General features: G+C 39.3%; 1 long non-coding RNA gene across 1 annotated transcript in view; it reads right to left on the bottom strand.

Moving 5' to 3' along the window:
• The window catches only part of LOC129529503 (uncharacterized), a 30,429-nt gene extending 18,985 nt beyond the window's left edge, over positions 1 to 11,444 (bottom strand). Inside the window, exon 1 of the long non-coding RNA XR_008675035.2 lies at positions 11,309 to 11,444. This is a non-coding gene — a long non-coding RNA (uncharacterized lncRNA). The remainder of the gene's footprint in view (positions 1 to 11,308) is intronic.
• Positions 11,445 to 12,033: the final 589 nt, after the last annotated feature.

The following is a 12,033-nucleotide window of genomic DNA, read 5'->3' on the forward strand; positions in this document are numbered from 1 at the left end:
CCCATTTAGATTAAGTAAATGTACTGAGGCTCCAGAAGAAGGTCTTCAGGACTCAGACCTTAGTTATAGATTAAAAGAAGCTAATCACTTATGTCTTTAGATGAATGCATACTTACATGTAGATGAATAGCTTAGAAGGTATATAAGCTTTGGAAAACAGTAATTTTGAGTTGGTCTGGTGATAATTTCCAGGTCTTCTCTCTATAACCGGTTACAGAAATAAAAACTCTCTTCCTCCCCAGTTCATCTGCATCTTGTTATTGTGCCGCGAGAAATAGCAGCCTGACCCTCAGTTTGATCCGGGATAAAAATTTGGCACACAAGCCAGGAATTAAGGACAGTGCTGCATTCAGCGGCTGGCAACTTGCTATGAGACAGTCTTCAGGAGGATCCCAGAAGCTGCTGGGTGAGGTTTCCCCCGGGACCCTCCAGAGGGCTGTTGTGCGCAAATCTGCATGTCCTTTTCACTACTGAGGAGAAACAGATCAGGAGCAGATGAGCTCAAAGGGTGAGTTAACCAGATTCTATGCTAGGAGCCTACTGTTTCCTATCTGGGCTTGGTAAGCCATTTGTCTGATACCGCCAAGGGAAGCAATAAGGCTCTCTCATATACCTGCTTTGCATTTTGATTGAGATCAGGTTTTGAGTTGGTTCTGAGTCTGTTTTGCCTGAGTGCACTCCCCCTTGTGTTGTTCAAAATTTGTCTCCACTTGTTTGTGTAAGGAATAATTTAGACCAATATCAAAAGGAATAATCTTTTGATACCATGTAAACTTGAAAATGGGAGTTATAGGGTACATTCCTGCTGAGAAGCCTCTAGGAAGGAATTTTTGTTTTTTAGGAGTTCATTGGTTAAAAGTCTGCTTAATTAAAGCTAACATCCAAGATATGTATATGTACGTGTGCATGTGTGCATGTTTGTATTTAAAAGGCCTTCATGTTTTTGTTTTTATTTCTTTCCTAGGACCTTGTCTTTTTGAGCAAACTTTTTTTTTTCTTCTCAGTTGACTGAATTCTGTTTTCTTCATTAGTAGCTATTACAACAAAAGCTACTCTAGGGTTTTTAAGAAAATTAAGTGTAATTTAGACACTTAGAAATGTCTTTGTTTATGAAAAAAATTTAAGCGCACTGTAAAAGCATCACATGGTCTAGCCTCATAATAATTCTCCCTTTTTGAAAACCCAGGATTCAGTGTGGGACCTGCCCAGATCTCAAAGATCCAGTTAGGAAAAAGGAGGTCGTATGAATCAATAAAATGTATTTCTATTGGCATGCCTAATATGTCTATGTATATGTCTTGTGCACACCATGTTTCACTGCTGAAAATATATAAAAGAGTTCTAATTAATTGGCTCAAAGAAAAATAAAAGCACTTAAATACTTTAACAGAAAAAAGGAAAGACTAGTCAAATGCTTTTTCAAGTTTACGTGACTTAAGTAAAATCTTTAATAAATAAGCTAGCTTTAAAAATTATTGGTAAAGTAATATTAAAAATATCTTAAGAGTTGCTAGCATACATTTTTGTTTGCAGTTATCAATCAAGGAATTTCATACTTATCTCTGCCAAATACTATAAGGTATTTGGCATAGGGGCTACAAAACTGTAACTCAGCCCAAAACAGAATGATCTTTGCTTGTGTAATTTTTTAATAAATGAAACAGTAATATTGGTTTAATGAAGATAGCTACATTTTGAACTATTTAGTAAAATACCCTAACTTCTAATCTTGTGGCCTTAGGCAGCCTAGTCCACAAACATGAAGGAAGTTTGTTCTGGGGAACAGAAAAGATGACTGTTATCATCTTTGTTTCGGTGCTAAAGTATAAACTAAGTTAATGAACAAGAATAGCTTGGAGGTTAGAAGCAAGATGGAGTCAGTTAGGTCAGATCATTTTCGTTGTCTGAGTTATAATTTTGCAATGGTGGTTTTATAACTTTACATGATGACTTTTGCAATTTTCATAAATAATCTAGGTAAATGATTAAAACAAATAATTAGATAAATGTAATGGGATAAATACTCATAAACAAACTTGTCACTATTTGGGTGTTTCCCAATAAAAATACATTGTAGGAAAATGTTCTTTCTAAAAATTGTGCCCTTTTTAAAGGGTAAGTAATTTTTGTCTAATTCAAAGCTTATTTAAAGGTTATATATAAAACAAGGTAAAAGAAATCAGAAAATATATAAGAGAGATATAAAGAAAGTGATAAAAATACAGAGTTTTAAAAACTATTGGTAAAATTAAAATATCTTCAAAAGTATAAACATTTGGTCTAGATTATGCAGGTAAAATATTAGGTTTGCTAAATGCTTTAGGTCATAAACTGCTTCTTTGACTTAAAAATTGTGAATTTATTTTGGAGTATTAAATTCTAGATAAGGCCTGGGACACATGGAGTTAGACACTGGAATAAGTAAGACCTTATCTACTTTCGTCTGGGTCCTAGGCTTCACACCTAGTACATAATTAAATCACAGACTTACCAAGGTTTTCACCATAAGTAAAGGTTGCTAAGAGTTAACAGCGTAACATGTATTTAAGACTATTGAAGAAACAGTTTACATGCAAGGTGTGTAAGGAAAGTAAAACACACTTTTGGTTAAAAGATTATAAGGAGGCATGAGAATGTGGATTTTTGCCTTTTAAAGGTTAAAGGATTGTTTTAAGTGGATAAAATACAGATGAAGGTTTAAGCAAGTTGTGGAAGGTGGATTGTAAAGGAAATTCTGTGTGTAAACATATTGGTTAGAGTTAAAGCAGTATCATCCAGTTTTTCTGTAAATTGAGCATTAAAATAAAAGCACAATGGAGTTCTCTTAGAGCACTAACCTGCTCTTTAACAAAAATTGTAAAGGATTATAAAAGATCTACAAAAACCTTACTTTATGGTCAAACATTAAAATTGAGTAAATATATCTATAAGGATTTATTAAGAATTGGGTTTAACATTAATAGCATACTAATGTAAAGGTGAAATTTGGCTTATTTGGTATAAAAATCGTACAGAAAGCATTGTCAAATATGAGATGGTGTTTGGTTTTCTTTAGGCTATATTTGTATAAATATGTTATTGGTATGTGTCCCAAAATCATGTGAAACTCCTATCATTCTGATATGTCTTAGTGTATGTTATCAGTAATAACTATAATTGTTATGTTAAATTATTGTGTGCTACAGAGGTAACAGATTTCCCTGTCAATTGTTGTCTTGTTTTGGTCCTCTTTAGAAGGTGCTCTTGAATGCCAGTTTCTAATAGCTTTGGAGATTGTGACATCAGAATAGAGGAAAAACATTCAGGACTCTTGAAGAACTAAAATACTCATTAATATCAAGCAGGATGGGAATTAACTGCATGAACTGAACTGATAGGAGACTGAAGTGATCTTTTTGACTTTTTGCTTAAAATGTTCCTGATCCTTTGTTTTTCTTTTCAGAGTCAAGGAAGCTTTTCTTTTGTGCTATTAACATATTTTAACAATTAAGTAAAGGATACTCCTATGAACAAAATTTGGAGCATATTTGTTTCTCTCTGCCTTGTCCCTCTAGAATTTGGAAACTATCTGTGAGTATTCTTAATTTATGGCAATATAGTTATTTGCATAAGTGCAATAAAAATCTGTTTTCTTTTGTAACATGTCACAATTGGAACACCTGGTTATTTTAACAAGGCTTTCACTGGAATGATGTGCTCTTGTTTAAGGAATCAAACAACTTATGGAGCCAATAAAGCCCTTGGAAACCTGGCCTCATATTTTGTGTACACAGTCCCTGTATAGGGTTTCTGATCTGTGGTAAATATAGAATGTCACTTTCTGACAGGCCAGGAACCCCAAGTTATCTTGGAACCTCAAGAGGAGAGGAATTCACCCAACTCATAGGTATTTGATGGTAGAAATCCATGGCTGGGTTCATCTTTAAAAAGATCTTATCTTGGATTCCTTCTATAGAACAAAGTTCTATCAAAGACAATATAAAAGGCCCGTGTGAAAAATAATTATTCTTGCAGCACTGTATACAAATAATTAGGCCAAGTGTAATAACGCAAACCAGTCCTACCATGATTTGTCTTTTAATAAAAATGGGAAACTGGAGAAAGAAAAATTATTTTTCAAAAACTACAGTACACCTGTTGCTAAATTCTAGTCTTGTGTGATGTTTTTTCTATGATTTCAGCATCTGCATCACCTGGGAACTCATTAGAGATGCAGATTCTCAGGCAGCACTCAGACCTGCTGAATCAGAATCTGTGGATGGGAATCAGAAATCTGTGCTTTAACAAGCCCAGGGGGATACCGATGATGCTAATGTTTAAGATGTCTGGTTTACATGATCTTTACTATTGTATTTTCACTTAATCAAGTATTGCTAGAATACAGACTCTAGAGTCAGATGACAGAGATCTGAATCCCTTAAAGATGCTTTATGACCTTGTACATGTTACTCGGCCTCTTTACACTGCAGTTTCCTCATTTGTTAAAGGGAGATGGCATCCTAGTTGCTAGGCTCCCTGCCTGCTGTGTCTTCCCTCTCCTTTCCTTCTTCACAGAGTTAGAGGAGTTAGATTCCTCACATTTCTGTATGTACTTCAATGGTTCTCCTGCACTTTCAGAAAGCAATCAAACTCCCAGCGATGGCATCCAAGGCCTCTCAGGACTATCCAGCACCTTCCTTACCATTCATTTCTCCACTTGCTGCTTTCACACCAGCAGGACTAAATGCCTTGGAGCTAACTTCCCAGGGGAGTCACATCATTTCAAATTGTCACTTTCCAAATTGTCACTTTCCAGGTCTGTGGCTCATTCCTCTATCACCCAGAACAACACCAGCCATCCCTTCAGATCCCGCCTCTTCAGTGAAGCTCCCGCAACACCCTCTCTTCTTTTCTCTGTCTTCTGCAGAAATGATCAGTTCTTCCACTGGATTATCACCCTATCTGACACATAAATCAGTTATGAGGCTGAAGCTCCTTGAGGGTGAGAGGCATTTTCTTGGGCCTTTGACAGGAAGCAAGGTAGCTGACACACAGAAGCATGCCCTCACTGAGCTTTTCCTCACAGAAGAAGGGGTGAGAAAAATGGGGAGCGAGATGCTAGTGGACTTATCTGAATCTTCCACTAGACTATAAGCTTTGTGAGAGTGGCAACACTGTCTCATGCAGCGATCCCCAACCTTTTTGTTAGATTCTCATAAGGAAAGCGCAACCCAGATCTCTTGCATACAGTTCATGGTAGGGTTCATGCTCCTATGAGAATCTAATGCGGGAATACTCACCACTGCTCACCTCCTATTGAGTAGCCCAGTTCCTAACAGGCTACAGACTGGTGCCCCGGCCATGGCCGGGCCTTGGGGATCCCTGGTCTAGCACATTTTATCACTGTGTCTCCAATGCTACCTCAGTGCCTGTTGCACAATAAATGGGCAGATATTGATTGAATAAATGAATGAGTGGAAATCTAACAATCAGCACCAAAATGGAGTCACTTCTTCATGAGAAGGCAGGAAATAGAATTGGATGAGGAATATTATTTACTGTGACATCAAACACTGCCTATAAATGATCTCATGTATCCTCCCAATTTGTGCAAGTCAGAATTTATGGTGCCTCTGTAAGAGAGGATAAAGCTGAGACTCAAAACAGTGGAAGTAATTCACCAAAGGTTAAACTAGGGTCAGAGGTCAGATCTGAAGTCAGGTCAGTCTGAAATCAAAAATTCTGCTAAATTGCTTGAAACTGTTTTCCCTAAAAACTTATTACTTCAATAGTAGAAATAAGGGACAATGCCAGTAACGATGCCAGAGAGAAAAACGTGATAGTGACCAAAAAAAAAAAAAAAAAAAGGAAGAAAGGCAGGGGAGATTTGGGTGATTGCAATGAATCAATGACCTAAGAGAAACAAAGAAATGGAATGGGGAAAGTCAAAATGGGGAATAAAAAATAAGGAAAAGGAGCCCAGGGAGGACAGACAATGGCAAAAGCTGAGCTCAAGGAGCCTGTTAAGGGCAGGAAATGCTAAACAGTTTTGGAAACAATTTGAGCACTATCAAAAGCAAACCCACAGGGCCTTTCTGCAACTTCAGCACCTCTGACTGCTAAGCAAGTTACAGTAAAATCCAGAAGTAGGGCAGAAGAGCAGCTCTGCGTGGGAGTTCAAAGCCACGTCAGCTCCAGGCCAGGGGGATTGCCCTGGGTGGGGACAGCCAGGGACCTATGCAGGGTGTGAGTGTTTGATCAGAAGCTAGCAGGGACACAGTCCCCAGGGCACAGTCAGCTGGAGCACACTGTCTTCATTTCAGGGGACTGGAGGAGTTCCCTGGAATGAGGAAAAATATAAAGCAAAGATAATAGTACAGGCAACAGCTTTATGATTCTAGGGCTTCAAATACGACTTAAGATTTGAAGGGCGGGAAGGATGTAGATGAGTGCAGAGGCAGAAGAGGGTCTTTTAGGTGGAAAAACACCAGGAGCAAAGGCTCTAGAGTGGGAATTATTGCTTAGGGTGTGTGAGCATGCACGCATCTGTGCAAGGGGTGAGGAAAATTGACAGGGACACCTATAATACATTTGCCTTGGGAAATGAAAGGAAACAAGACTAAATATACACTTTAAAAAAATCTCTAGCCTAATTTGGACTGAAGTGTTACATGGAGTATATCTTTCAGATCACAGCATTAGTTTAAAACTAGATGTAATTTTAGAGAACCTCCAGCATAAACCCCTCATAAAATAGGACCAGTCAGTTTATGTGGCTGGATAAGAAAGTTTGAAAATAAGAACAATACATTTTCTGTTGTTAAATGCTAAATGAGTTAAAGAATAATATGCACCATTAGGGCATTTCTGGGAAATACAAGGCCTCCCTCCCTCCCTCTTTCTCTCTCTCTCTCTCTCCCCGCCTCCTTCCTTCCTTCCCTTCCTTTCTTCTTCTCTTCCTTCCTCTCTTCTCACTCACCCTTCCTTCCTCCCTCCCTCCCTCTTCTCTCTCATCCTTCTTTCCTTCCTTCTTTCTTTCCTCCATTACTATGTACTAAATACCAACTGTATGCCAGGCACATAATAAGGGAACATGCCTGACATGATCATTGGCTAAATGCAGCTTCTCCAGTAAGAGGTGAGAGGGTGGGAGTTGTGGGGCTTGGGGTTGGTGCAAGGCTGCCTCTGTCCAATTCAATAAGCTTGATTTGGCTCTTTTTCGTCCAAGTGAGAAGAAGCTCAGTAGTTTGTACTCAGCTTTCATTTCTATTTCCTGAGTTTATTAAATAACTTTCCATAAAAATAGCTAAGCTTAACAAGAATTAAAATGATGCAAGCAGTTTGTAGATTAGTAAATGTAGTGACAAAACATGTGGGAAAGGTTCAGCCTCTGTAATAATTACGAGAAAAACAGTTTAAAACAAGTATTGCATATTGATTGAATTAGTTAAACAAATTTACTTAACATAATTATATATAAAATAATGAATTAGTTCAACCACTCTGGAGAGCTATCTGGCAGTATAAGAGCTATAGGATTCATTATACCTATTATTTAGTCCTCTCATTTTGACCATATATTTTAAGAAAAAAAAATAATAAAAGGTGAAAAATCAGAAATAATACTGCTTGTGATAGTTTCAAAACTTGAACAAGCTCCAGAGAACTAGCAATTTCCATGGCTTCCCTGGTATTCCCTAGAGCTTCTGTCCAATATCCAGTCTTCACTGTCATCCTCCCTAGTCCATCTTCCAGAGGACACATTTTCTCATGAAAATATCCAATAAAACTCAATATACACCTTATATAATTATTTTAAAAGTCAATAAAAATAGAAAGTGGCTATCTACATGTCAAAATTGTTCTCTCTTTATAAGTGAATTCATTACAGGTTGGCTTATTTAAATGACAAATCTCCTCTAGCATTTACCAGTGTGATTTTTAGAGTAAATATTTGACAGAGAGGCTGGGAACAGAAAAAGGTCTACAGAACTACCTGATAAAATGTCATCAGATATCAAAACCAAACTCCACTTAAATGATTAAAAAGATAAAGAGGAAGTCGAATTTTAGTATCACATGCAACACAGGGATTCCTCAACCCATAATAACATGAATAGCCTGTGAGAGTCACCAAGGGGTAGGCACAGGAGGATGTGAGGAATGCCCTGTGCCCACATTTTCCTGAGGTCGTTCTGCAGACAATACTTCTGGAAATGGTAGCAGTGTCCTTTGTTTCCCAAAGGGTTTGGGGAGCCAAACTAATCTGAGAACGACTTGGAAAAACGAAGCAAAAAAGTTGGCTTCTCACAGGATTTGGGGTTCTGTGTATTTCCAAGAGGGGAATCTGCACTGACGCAGTTCCCACATTTGTTAAAGGAATCCTGTTTGGCAGAAGCATCTGGAGGGTTGATGTCAGGAAGAAGCCACTTAAGGGAACACTGGGATTTGTATTTAATTAACTTTGTAAGAAAAACATTCTGTAAAACTTGAAACAAATGCTAATTACACTTGTAATCCTAGCACTTTGGGAAGCCAAGGCAGGCAGATCGCCTGAGCTCAGGAGTTCTAGACCAGCCTGGCCAACAAGGTAAAACCCCGTCTCTACTAAAGTACAAAAAAAAAAGAAATTATCTGGGCAAGGTGGCTGGCGCCTGTAGTCCCAGCTCTTTGGGAGGCTGAGGCACAAGAATTGCTTGAACCCAGGAGGCAGAGGTTCCAGTGAGCCGAAAATGCACCACTGCCCTCCAGCGTGGGTGACAGAGCAAGGCTCAGTCTTAAAAAAAAAAAAAAAAAAAAGGTAACTACATTTATTATGTTTTGTCCTCTGATCTTTAATATTTTACATAATTGTAGTCATTGGATACATATTATTTCATACTTAATTTTTTACTTGACACAGTATTCCATTATTCTTTATTATTTCCAAGTGCTGACACAGTTAACATTGCTATCATTTAAAATACTATATATCTACAATTTTGAAACAGCATAGAGTACACAACTATTCTCAATTCATTTCAACAGACATGTATTATTAACTGTTTAGAATCTGAGGTTCTCAACACCTTTCCTGCCCCAAAACATCTCAGGGGTAAAATGCATTCTCGTAACCAATATTGGCTCACTCTGGCAATTGTTTCAGAATCTTCTGGGTTAGAGGAGGGCTGGGGTGGGGGTTGTAATTGCTAAGGAACTGATAACCACGCATGATTTTCATTGCCCCTCTCCACTACTGTCTTAGTTGAGAATCTCTGTCTTAGACACTATGAATCAGACACAGTCCCAATTCTTAAGAAGTTCACAAAAAGTCAGATATAGATACATAGACACACATATGCAGGTGCAAACACAATGCTATAACATAAGGCTGGGTGTGAGGTAAGGTGAGGTCATATTAAAATACATAAATAAATAAATAAAAGTTCTAAGATGCTCCACAGAGAAGACAAATGACTTCTACTGGGAACTTTTGGAATGAATTTTAAGGAAGACGTAATCTTTTCCTCCATTTTTTCCCTCATCCCACAAATTCAGTTCATCAGCAAGTCCTTCGAAATCTAACAATAGAGAACGCTTACTGAGTGCTTACTCTGCCATGGACTTTTAAAAGTGCTTTATAAGTATTAACTTTAGTATTCATCATATCCCTATAAGTAGATATCCTCTATCTGATCTTACAGACAGACATATTGAGGATAATGAAGTTCAGTAAGTTGCTAAAGATCCCACAACTAGCGTTAGAGCTTGGTGAGCCCAGGGAGTCTAAGTCCAGAACCTGCATCTCCATCCCTATGCCATTGGTTCCCATCAGTCACATCCCATCAGTCACATCCCACATACTCTTCAAACCCACTCCCTCCACTCTGATGAAGCCAGCATCATCTTCTGCTTGGATTTGTGCAATGGCTTCCTAAATGCCCTTCTTGCTTCCCCACCTTCCCCCTTTGTTAATCCAGTCTCCCTGTGTCATCCTGGGTGATCTTTCTAAAATATATGCCACTTGTTGTTTAAACCCCTTCAGTATCTCCTATCTCACCTAGAGTAAAACCCAAGTTTCCTACGAAGATCTAGTGAACAAAAAACCCTGCATCACCTGACTTCTACCCGGCTCTACCACCTCACCTCACACTAGGCTCCACACACTTTGGCTTCTTTTTTTCTTCCAGATCTTTCCCTCCTCTGGGACTTCTCACTTGCTCCCCTCTGCCTGGCATAACATTCCCCAGACTCCTCTCATGGCAGGCTCCTCAGCTTCACAGACCTCCCTATCTGAAACGCATCCCTCTGTTGTTCACTCTCACATCATACTCATTTCTTCTGTAGCACTTTTCTCAGAAGTATTGTTAATTGTTCACTTATTAATAAATTGTCCCCACTAAACTATAAACTCCATGAAGACAGGGTCTGCCTTATTCACTCCTGTTTTCTCAGCAGCTAGCACAGTTCCTGGCATATAGTTGGTGCTCGATAAATATTTCTTGAATAATGAATGAATTAAGAGTAGAAATGTATAAATAAAATGCCAAATTGAATTCTCATGTGCCAAAGTGGCTCATGGCTGCCTCAGGTTGAACATGCCTTAAAAGAAAGTAGAAAGCCAGGAAACACAGCAGTCTCACTTATGCTTTCTAGACTGTGCAGCACAGTGTCATGGAACAAAAACGTAAAATGAATGTTGGAGACCTAGAGCTTCAGAATTTTCTTGACTTATTTTACAAGCTATTAAAAAAGAATATATAGGCTGGGCGCGGTGGCTCATGCCTGTAATCCCAGCACTTTGGGAGGCCGAGGCGGGTGGATCACGAGGTCAGGAGATCGAGACCATCCTGGCTAACACGGTGAAACCCTGTCTCTACTAAAAATACAAAAAAAAAAAATTAGCTGGGCGTGGTGGCAGGGGCCTGTAGTCCCAGCTACTAAAGAGGCTGAGGCAGGAGAATGGTGTGAACCCGGGAGGCGGAGCTTGCAGTGAGCCGAGATCATGCCACTGCACTCCAGCCTGGGCGACAGAGTGAGACTCCGTCTCAAAAAAAAAAAAAAAAAAAAAAAAAATATATATATATATATATATATGAAGAGGAGGAGGAGGAGACTATATATATGTATAAGACGGAGGAGGAGGGGAAGAGGAGGAAGGAGAGGAGGAGAAGGGGGATAGAGAGAAGGGGAGGAAATGCTAATATTTATTCATTAGGTTCTGTTCTAAATGCTTTTATGTATAAACGCATTTACTTCTTATAACAACTGCTAGGGTTATCTGTCCCAGCATAATTAACTATCCCTAATATTAGCGGCTGAAACAAAAGGCATTTTCATTATAGCTCACAGTTATGTCATGTAGGAGTCTGAGCAGAGCTGGGATGGACCATTTGTCTGTTTTGCACAGCATTTACTTGGTGACCTTCAGCCAGACTGATAGGCAGGTCTAAGATGCCCTCATTCCCATGTCAGGCACCTTGGTGGTGACGGCTAAAGGCTAGGCTCTACTGAGCCTTTCCTCCTCTCCCTCTCCATGTGGTATCTCCAGAGTAGCTGGACTTCTTACATGGAAACTCAGGGCTCTAAGAGACCAAGGAAAAGCTGCCAGTCGTCATAAAGGCTAGATCCAGAGCTAACACACCATCCCTTCCGTATTACTTCATCGGTAAAAGCAGTCACAGCCCAGCCCAGATTTGGAGAGAGGAGAAATAAACACCAAATAAACACCAGCTCTTTTTTGGTTATTTTTTTTGAGACAGCGTCTCGCTTTGTGGCGTGGACGTGCACATGGCGCAATCTTGGCTCACTGCAACCTCCGCCTCCCAGGTCCAAGCAATCCTCCTACCTCTGCCTGGTGAATAGCTGGGACTACAGGGGTGTGCCACCACGTCCAACTCATTATTTATTTATTTATTTATTAGTAGAGATGGGGTTTCACCATGTTGGCCAGGCTGGTCTTGAACTCCTGGGCTCAAGTGATCTGCCTTCCTCGGCCTCCCAAAGTGTTGCTATTATAGGCATGAGCCATTGGGCCCGACCTAAACACCCCCCTTGATGAGAAAAGAGGCGAAA

The sequence above is a fragment of the Gorilla gorilla genome, chromosome 1 (genome assembly GCF_029281585.2).
Source record: "Gorilla gorilla gorilla isolate KB3781 chromosome 1, NHGRI_mGorGor1-v2.1_pri, whole genome shotgun sequence".
NCBI lineage: Eukaryota > Metazoa > Chordata > Mammalia > Primates > Hominidae > Gorilla > Gorilla gorilla.